Raw genomic sequence first — 10,322 nt, 5'->3', positions numbered from 1 at the left:
GGCCTCAGCTGACCCAAGACCCTACCCGGCCACCAGCCACGAGCCTCCCATCCGTCAGACCCCATTCACTCTCGGGCATCCCCAGCCTTGGATTCTTGGGACCCTTGGCCCCGGAGAGGTGCCCCTCTCCCCGCATCCCACGTGGGCCCCGGCCTCCGGGGATGGGCAGGGGGTCTCCCCGCAGGACTGTGCCCTGGTCTAGCTTTCTGAAGGCCACTTCCCGAAGGCCCAGGCCCTTTTTGGAGAGACATTTTCCCTACATAGTGAAGGAAGACAGGATCCTTCCAGAAAATGCCCCTCGAAGAAAGTTTCACTTGGGCCTGAATCATTAATTCTACATTCCAACTTCCAAAGCTGCTGGTTGAGGTTTCTGCTAACAAAGCGTTTCATCTTCAAACAGAGAAACAAAAGCAGAAGTGGGACCCTGGGGGCCTTGGTTTCGTAACTCAAGAATTTCCCCTCCCCCTGCTCCTCCTGAGTGGCAGTCACCTGAGCTGACCACAGAATGGCCTCCCTGGTCCTGGGAGAAGAGGGTCCAGGCTTTTTGCTCTAGGGCCCACAGCCTTGGCTATAGGGTCCTCAGATGCGGGGACCCTGCTCTTCCCTGGACTACATGGGCATCCCCACACGCCCACCCCCTCTTTCCCTCTGCCGGCACCAAACCCGCAATCAGAAACCACGGTGTCTGCCCCATGGACTTCCAGCCATTTCTGTGACCACCCTTGGAAGCCCTGGGGCACCCACGGAATCCCAGCAGGGCTTAGTCCCTGCTCCTGAGACGCTATCGCTGAGGCAACATATAGACACGGCCTCTACCAGTTGAGGTCTATGTGTTGAGGTGTCTTTTATCTCCCTGCAAGTGGGCTCCTCTGAACCCTTAGTGTGAGTCAGTTCCTGGTTAGGAGGTGAGATGGGGCTGCCCACCCTCCACGCCGATCCCGTGAGAAAACATCCAGGTTTGAGCAGTGGGGATGGGGCACAGAAACCACATCTGCAGAGGCTGATTTGCCCGAACAGGTGTCCTGGCCCTGGCGCCAAAGCCTTTCCCTTCCCTCGGGTGTAGCAGGTGTGGGAAGGGAGCTTCCAGCCGGGACTTCCCCTTCCTGCCCCTCTTTCCTCCATGGCCAAGGTGAGTCAGCCAATCTGTCCTTCATCCACGTGAGGAAACAAGCCGGCATGGTCGTCCCCGTGACCCCCGTGACATCCGTCATCCAGGTGGGGTCTTCCTAAGAGGTGGGTGTTTGGTCTCCTCCAAAGAACAAGCTAAAACCTCCTAGTTGCTGAAGAATGACCAGAATGGTCCCAATATTGCAGGGTGACAGATATTTTGGGGACCCCCAAGTCCCCATAAGCGGTCAGGGCCCAAGAGGTGCAAAGTCCAACCACAAGTTTTATAACATGGGACACAGACGGTCCCTAGGCCCAGCCTCTGATGACTGCTGTGAGGTCTGGGGCTGCATCCCTGATGTTGGGTGAAAATGATGCACCGGGTTACAAGCTCTGCGGTACCTGCCGTCTTGGGAGACATGGATGTTCTGAAGGCGCCCTGGGATTCTCCAAGGAGGTCCACGCGCGTCAGTGTTATAACAGGCCGGGCCGGCGTCGTGGGCTTGTGACCCCTGCCGTCAACAGGGCCCGGAGCACTTGGTGTAATGCCGGGTTGCCCAAGGCGCCCTGTTTTCGTTTTGAGCCTCAGATTGCAGAGCTGGGCCTGCCAGATGACTCAGCTTTCGTAGGCCAGGGCCTGCAGTAAGGGTCAGAGTGGGGCTTGGGGGTCAGGGAGCATTCAGCCCTGGAGAATGCAGGTTAAAGGGAGGGACGGTGACATTTTCAGGCTGGAAACGAATAGGACATCCAGCGTTGACAGGTGGTGATACACCAGGGTTTTCCTACCCTAGAAGCAACTCAAACTCAGAGAGTGACAGGAAAATCGGGCAGGAGGAGGGGGAGGGAGGCCAGCCATTTGAAACCACAACTTTCAAGGCAAGAAGAAGTAACTGAGTTCTCCTGTGACCCACTCTGCTTCTTCAGCACCTGTGACGGGTCCGACACGCGGAGCCAAGCCCCTGGACCCTTCCTTCCCCTCTGAACTTGGCTGTGGTCCGCCGATGCACGTCCACCTGGCCCACAGCTCTGAGGGGTGAGCTAGCCACATCACCTTAGGGGTCACTGAAACCGCACTGGGTCCCTTAGAGCTGTGTTCTGTTGAGGGAGGGGGCCACGGCCCTGACCGCCTCTGTTAGCCAAGGGCATTTGGCCCTAGGAGGTCTCTGAAGGTGCACAGGTGAAATTCAAAGGCCGCTGGGATGGAGGGAGAGGAGAACCTGCTGGACTGGCCGCCTGTCTCTCCCCGAAGCAGGTGCACCTGAGCTCAGGTTGCGTGGTCCCTGCACCGCTCTGCATGCTTGTGAGGGCATTTTGCGGATCATGACTGTTTTATCTGCCTGGAACAGAGGAGGCTCGGGCAGGACCCCAAGGTCGGCTCCCCTCAGGCCATCCTCCCGTGTGTCCCCATGTGGAGCACATCTAACGCATACTTGAGACTCAGACCCTTCCCTGAAACCAGGACAAAGGCCTTTCCCTGGGAGCCCCGCCGGGAGCCCGCACGGAACTGAGTCATCCCTGCACTCCCGCCCCCTGGGCTGTGTCTACAGGCAGATACAGATGACAGTCTAGAAGGCTCTCCCACCTGGGAAAGTCTTTTCTCATTTGACCCTCGGCACAACCCTGTGAGGTGGGAATCAAATGCTGTCACCTATTTTATAGGTGGGAAGACAGGCTCCAGAGAGGTTGAGAGACCGGTACTCAGCCCAAGGCTCACAGTGGGTGGGTTTGAGTCTAGTCCCTTTTTTCTTTTTTAACGCCCCGTAAGGTCTCCTGGCGAACATGTGATCCAAGGCCACGACGCAAAAGCCTATTTGCTTCTAAAACTTATTTTTATTTTTGACTTGTCCCCTCGTCCCAGTAAAGAAATCAGACACTTTACAGGTAGGCCAGGGCCGGCCCAGTCTCCCAACCTGCAGCAGAAGAACAAAGGTGAGTTTTTGTTTACCGTGGAATTGCCTCGAAGTCCTCTCCTCTCCTTCCTTCGTGCCGTGTTGCCTGCCCGCACCCGGCAGGCTGCAGACATTTCCTATGGTTCCACATTCCTGAGTTGATTATCCACATCCTGGATACCGCATCTGTCATGAAAGACGCTGGCGGTGACAGAAGGCAAGTCTGGCTCGCGGGGCACCGTGGTCCCCTCGCCAGCTGCAGGCTTGTCTCCATCCACGCGGCCACTGGGTCAGACACTCACACTGACCCTCTGCAGCGAATGTGGGTCAAGTTCGTGGTCCCCAAATGCCATCACCACCACACCCTCTGCTGGCCGCACAGGCTCACTTGGGAGGGAACTCGGCTCCTGGGGGTCCATCCCTGAGTATCACCTCAGAACACGCCAGCCACCGCCCACCGGGCAGGTCATATCCAGCCCACCCAGGTGCTGGCCCAGGAGCCCTTGCAAAGCGGCCTGGGCCTTTCACCCGGTCCAGTCTGCTGGCGCTCTAAAGGACAGTCGGCAAACATTGCTGAGCACCTAGGATGTGCCACGCCACTGACCCAGCCCTGGGGGCACAGAAAGGTCAGTCCCCACATGCCCAGGGCGAATATTCTGGTAAGGGGCCACGTGGAAACAGAAAGAGGCTCGAAGAAGAACATGCTGGATACAGAGCGAACGGGCCTGGCAGAGACAGGGCCTCGGGAGTCTGCTCTGGGCCGTCCTCTTAGCCACCCAGTGAGTTGGGATTGACTGCTGAGGACGTAGCCATGGAAAGTGCTGGACCTTTCAAGCAGAAGGGAGAGTGTGTGCAAAGGCCTTGGAAGGACAGCACCCGTGGTGGGTGCGACCAAGTGGCAACAGAGGTGGCTGGAGAAGAGGGTGGCAGGGCGAGGTCCCCGGGCTGTAAACGCGCCTCTCAGCTGCTGGCGCGCTCTGGGATCGAAGACCGTGCTGCCCGCTGCCCGAAGGCCCCTGCCCTCGAGGTGCAGGGCTCCTCATCATGCACTGGTTCTCAACCAGCCCTCCCCGACCCTCCCTCCCTCTCGGCCTCCTTTGGTTCCCCACCCCGCTTCTGACCGTGGGCTTTTCCCATCAATCTGAACAACATATCAGCTGTGGTAAGAGCGGCGGTGTTACCCTGGTGGCCGCTGGTTTCCCTGGAGAGCAGTGGGCGCGACCTTTTGTGTTCTGTGAGCTCGCTCTGGGAGGACGGATGGAAGGTCAGGTAGAGGCCGTTGCGGTCGTGGACAGGAGAGCTGGCGGTGATAGGTTGGGGATTCTGCTGAGAGATGGCGAGCACGGGCACGTCTGTCTGGGCAGCAGGGCTGGCAGGACCCAGTTATGGGCCAGAGGTGAGGAGGAAGGCCCAGCTGGAGGCTGTCTGGCCGGTCCGCCTCTTGACACCTGGAATCATCCCTAGATGTAGAGATCCGCAGACCTGCGACCCACCTCTGGTTCTGCCGCGTCATCCTGGGACTTGAGCCGTCGGGTCCGTCTCCAAGCCTTAGTCTCTTCTACCAGATGGAGAGGAACCATCCCCTTGCCCAGAGGTGGGCTAAAAGAGGTATCAAGAGAGATGGGTGGCAGAGAACTTGGTAGCGGCCAGAGAGAGGGAACTCGGCAGGTGTGTCTCATTCCTGGAGGGGATTTCCTACTTCGCCGAGGTCCCTCGAGCCCCCAAAGAGGACTCAGCCGATATTTGTTGGATAAACGAGTAGATTTCTGAGACAGACAAAATGGAGATTTCTTGGACAAACACGGGGCTGGAAGAAGTATATATTCGTGTTTGATTTCACATGTTATGCTTCTCTGTCTTTCTGCCACTGAGCATTGTGAATCCGGAGCTGCACACCATGGGAGACGGGAGAGATACAACCCAGAAGGTTAACGTCTCCATACACCCTCAGAATCACGGCAACTCACGGGAAGTGTGTGTGTGTGTGTGTTTCTTTTTTTTTTTTTTTTTTTTTTTTTTTGCGGTATGCGGGCCTCTCACTGCTGTGGCCTCCCCCGCTGCGGAGCACAGGCTCCGGACGCGCAGGCCCAGCGGCCATGGCTCACGGGCCCAGCCGCTCCGCGGCATATGGGATCCTCCCAGACCGGGGCACGAACCCGCATCCCCTGCATCGGCAGGCGGACTCTCAACCACTGCGCCACCAGGGAGGCCCTGTGTGTGTTTCTGTGTGTGTGTTTCCTCCTGCAAGTCAGAGATGCCACAGCCCAGGACGCTGATTCTCAATGTACCCAGAGAGATGGCACCTTGTTCCCACCCTGGGCTTGGAAGCTGGGGAGGGATGGGGAGCCGTCGGCATGGACCACCCGACGGGGAGAAGGTCTCAGACTCCTCCGTGGACCTGGGCAGCCTGGCTCAGTGAGAAACAGCGACTAGTTTTTAGTTAGTGCCTTTCTTCTTGCAGTCACTTATTCATCCTCCCCGAACTTGCTTTTACAGTAAGAGAACGCACGACGACGCAGAGTACAAGCAAGTGGAACTCAGTTCATCTGATGAGCTGCCCACACCCGGCTGAGTCACTCCTAATGGCTCCTCAGATGTCATTTTCTTGCTAAGACATTTGGAAAAATTTCTACCTCTGAATCACAAGCAAACACTATAATTCACCAGTCTTCTCTAAGTTATGCAAGGAAGTATGATGCCCTAAGAAGTGGAAGATCAGGGGCGGATGAAATCAATGAATTCTCTGGGAACTTTGTTTTTCTCCTAATCATTCATTTGCCGAATGCAGGGCTGGGGGAGCCCCATCCGACCACTGGGGTCATCTCCGGGGGAAGTCTGGCAGCAGCCGATGTGGCGTTTCTGGATGACACTAGGTTTTCCTTATCGTCTTGGTCCTGTTCCCATAATAGACCCAAGTGTCATCCAGGAAGGGGCTTGCTGCCACCCATCTTCTTGAGGACTGCTCCTCGGGACGAAGGGCTGGCCGCTGGTACTTAATCATTTCAGTGTCCCTGGGCGAGCAGGGTCACCCCCGGTGCACAGGGCAGTTTCGCTCCTGCCCTCTGCCCCGCTGAAGCTCCGCTCAGGGTCTGTCACCATCACCTGCCTCTGTCACAGCCCTTCTCAGGGGAGAAGATGATTTTGTCATTCATCACAGATGGCCACTTTTAATCACGTGCCGTGCTTCAGGGCAAGGGGTCACCTTCAGCCTGACAGGAGAGCAGACCTTGGGTCTCCCCCCGTGTGAACTGTCACACGTTCACCTGTGTGGCGGGAAGGGGCCACTTCTCGGGGACTGAAAAAGGCACTGTGTCTTCACCTCCTCACTGGCTCTCGCTAACCTGGCAGCCAGAGGGGCGCACGTTCCCCAGGGAGCAGGTATCTTCATGAATAAGGACAGACGAGCAGAGACAGGCTGGGGTCAGACGTGCTGTGTGTCCGGCCACTCTGTGCTACCCGGACGTGTTAAGTCCAGATGGAGAGCTCTGTGTGCCCACAGCTAGCTTAGGCCAGATACATGGTAGGTGCTCGGTACCCAGGGCGCTGGTGCGTCTACACAGTCAGCTGCATCACCACCTTCCATCCTGGGACGCTGACTTGGAAAACACTGCCTGCCCGGGGTGTTGAGGGCTGCTCAGTCCTCAACGCAGACCTGGGCCTCGGGACTGTCACCCCGCTTTCCAGCTGAGACGGCTCAGGTCTGGGGAGAGGTGGGCCCTGCTGAGCCGCAGCCTCCATGCCTGGCATCCGCCCCCTTCCCCCAACCCCCGCCCCTGGCAGCATCCCAAGCTCAGCACATGCCGCCCAGGCTGAGTAAACAGTGCTGGCCGCGCCGGAATCAAAGCAAACAGGGTTCCTCTTCTTCCGCCTTTTTGCCAGCTGCCCCATTAACAGAAAAACCTTTTAAGCGCTCATCTGGAAACCTGGCAAACTGAGGGGACCAAGAGAGGTGTGCTCCAGGGTGGAGGCTGGCGTGCCCAGCCCGCTGCACCCTGCTCCTCTGGCATGCAGGGAACACACGCAGATCAAGGGTGTCCCTCAGGCCGGCCCCTGGGCCCTCCCAGCAGCTCTGCCCCCCACCGTGTCCTGCAGTGTCCCAAAATAGCTCGTGTGCTGACTCCACGTTCGATCCTGACATCCTTGTTCTTTGGAACAGTTTACGCTTTCAGCCTGGACCACCTCTTAGGGGACGGAGGAAAGAGCCCTCGGCACCGAGCCCCACCCATTAGGGCACACTCGAGAATAAATACGTTCTTGGCGCTAAGAAAACTCGCCCTTCTGAGCAGGGCCACTCAAACTCGCCCAGCTGTTGGTCTGCCCTCAGCAAACATTGACTGAGGCCCTGTTATGTATCAGGCACTTCGGGGACTCAAAAGGTGAAATGACACAGCAGCTCCCACGCTGGTGAGGAGATAAGGCAGGGGTATAAGTAATGAGCAAACACGACCGAATGTGGAAACTGCCACTAAAGCTCTGGGGCCACCAAAAGGGGGGTGTCCCTGACCCCCCAGGGTCTGAGCTCCTGCTCCAGCCTCGGAGTCTGCTGGGCAGGGGAGGGCGGGCTGGTCAGGTGGGGACACAGAGGGAAGAGGAAGGGGCGAAGGCACCGGGGTAGGGAGAATGGGGTGACTTCCTTGGAAACCGAAAGGTTCATTCTGTGTATGTATATGTATATATTTTAATTAAAGTATAGTTGATTTACAATATTGTGTTAGTTTCAGGTGTACAGCACTACACATATATACTATATATATATATAGTGTATATATATATACTTTTCTTTTTCAGATTCTTTTCCCTCATAGGTTATTATGAAATATTGAGTATGGTTCCCTGTGCTCTACAGGAGGTCCTTGTTGGTTATCTATTTTATATATAGTAGTGTGTATCTGTTAACCCTAACCTCCAAATTTATTCCTCCCTTCCTTTTTTTTTTTTTTTTTTTTTTTTTTTGCGGTACGTGGGCCTCTCACTGTTGTGGCCTCTCCCGTTGCGGAGCACAGGCTCCGGACGCGCAGGCTCAGCGGCCATGGCTCACGGGCCCAGCCACTCCGCGGCATGTGGGATCCTCCCGGACCGGGGCACGAACCCGCGTCCCCTGCATCGGCAGGCGGACTATCAACCACTGCACCACCAGGGAAGCCCTGCATATTTTTTAATTTGTGAAAAATACTGCTAAGCACACGTAGATTTCTTCCTCTTGGATTTACACAGTCTCCTCATCTCTTTACCTTGGGGAGCGGCCAAGTTGGATCAGAAGCAGGTGTGGATCATGCGGTCATTCAGCTTTGCGTAGAAAGAAATTTCCAAACTAAGAAATGTTGCCAGAGTCCTCACCTTGTTCTAAGTTTGGAAAGATTCACCCGGTGTTAACATCTCCCCACGTTTGCTTAACCTCTCTCTCCATGTATCACGTTGTTATTGTTGCCCAGCTGTTTCACAGAAAGTTGCACGGTGACCTTGAATACCTGGCAATATCTCCTGAAAACAAGGATTTGCATTTGCATAGCCCCTGGGCTAAGATGGAGTTCAGAGATTCTAACGTGGCTACACTGTTATTATCCAATCTACACAGTCTGTATTCAAATGTCCACAATCGTCCCAGTCGTGTCCCTTACAGCAACTCCTCCTCTGGTCCAGGACCTGACCCAGAGTCACACGGGGCTCTTGGTCAGCACGTGGCCGGTGAGGTCACCAGACAACAGACAGGAGAGGTCCTGCTGCTGACTCCGCAGGACAAAGTCCTTCTTCCCCGCCTGTGGGTTTCCTTCCCAGTGTTCAGCTCAGGTCTTTGCTCTGCGGTTGAACCCCTGGGAGTACTAGAGGCTATCTTCCCCAGAAAGTCCTTTGGCAGTAACTTCCCTGCCCATGTCACTGACCTCATGTCGTGGGCCCCCAGAGGCCTCTAGAAAGGCACGGGGTTTAGGAGTTGACAGTCCGGCTGGGGCGTGCGGGGTGAGAGGTGATGGGCCGGGGGCTGCTGGTGGGCATGGTTTGCTGGGAGCGCTGGGCTGAGCACCTCCTGTGTGGCTGGGAGTCCGTTTGGGTCTAGGGGACTTCGTCGTCTGGTAAAGGACCCAACAGCAAACAGTGAGCCCCCGCCGTGACAAGAGCAAAGGGGCAACAAAGCATAGAGCTGGGGGGGCGAGGGGGCAGCCAGGCCCTGGTCTGGGCAGAAGGCTCGACAGAGCAGCTGCAGCCTCTGCATGAAGAGTGGCCTTGGCATGTCAGGGAGAGGCTAGTGAACGCCAGTGTGAACACTGGGCTGGGCGAGAGCAGTCGTGGGCTGAGAACCCGATGGCCCAGCGTCCAGGGAGGCGTCTTCCAGAGCCCTCACCATACAGGCTTTCTCAGGACCAGAGTTTGGAGGCTGTGCTGGGAAGGAAGCTTGGGGCCAGGTTAGCAAAGGCTTTGATGGCAAGCAGGGGAGTCTGTTTTATTTACTTTTTAGAAGTTTTTTTTTTTTACTTTTTTGGCCACCCCTCGTGGCATGTGGGATCTTGGTTCCCCCACCAGTGATCAGACCCACATCCTCTGCTTTGGAAGTGTGGAGTCTTAACCACCTGACTGCCAGGGAAGTCCCAAGCTAGGGAGTTTAGATTCTACGTCTTGACTGGGGTTTCCCACTCCCAAGAATCCCATGTCACCCAGACAAATTTGGCCAAACTTCAAGAAGCAAACTTTCTCTTATTATCATTTTACTACTACACATACTAGTTATTTTTTTCTACTAACATCCAAGTATACAACATAAAAACCGTCCACCCGTGTTCCCCTGACGGTCACCTCAGCGCCACCAGTGGCTTTCAGACGAAGCACGGCTGCAGGCGAGGGAGCCATGGCAGGTTCTTGAGGGAGGGTGGGGAGACGTCTTAGTGGTTGTATGTATGCCTGTAGTGAAGCCACTTCATGCTCTGGGATTCGTGGCCTCATCTGTCAAGCGATGCGTTTAGACAATAGGATTTCTAATAATACAACTGGCTTGGATGGGAAAGTTCTCTGGAGGTGGTCCTGGTCACCCAGTAATCTAGGAGCCTCACCAACTTGGGGCCCGGAGCCAGCACTGGTGCTCAGAGTCCACCATGGAAGGCCTAGGCCTGGTGCCAGACTTCCACGCACCTTGAACAACGGCAGCCTGTGGTCTTGAACTCTAGGAAGTGACCAGGCGATATTCCGTGTTGGGAGAGGAAAAACCTCCCCCTCCACAAGGATGATAGGGGTTGGGCGGGGGCTGGGCCTCTGGGCTGGACACACCCTCGGGTCACACTGGGAGGTAGCCTGGTCAGCTGGTCCCATCGCTGCGATGACCAGAGCTGTGTGGGGCTC

The sequence above is a fragment of the Mesoplodon mirus genome (genome assembly GCF_964341445.2).
Source record: "Mesoplodon mirus genome assembly, chromosome: 15".
NCBI lineage: Eukaryota > Metazoa > Chordata > Mammalia > Artiodactyla > Ziphiidae > Mesoplodon > Mesoplodon mirus.
The sequence above is the reverse complement of the archived record's forward strand: the minus strand, read 5'-3'. Positions refer to the sequence as shown.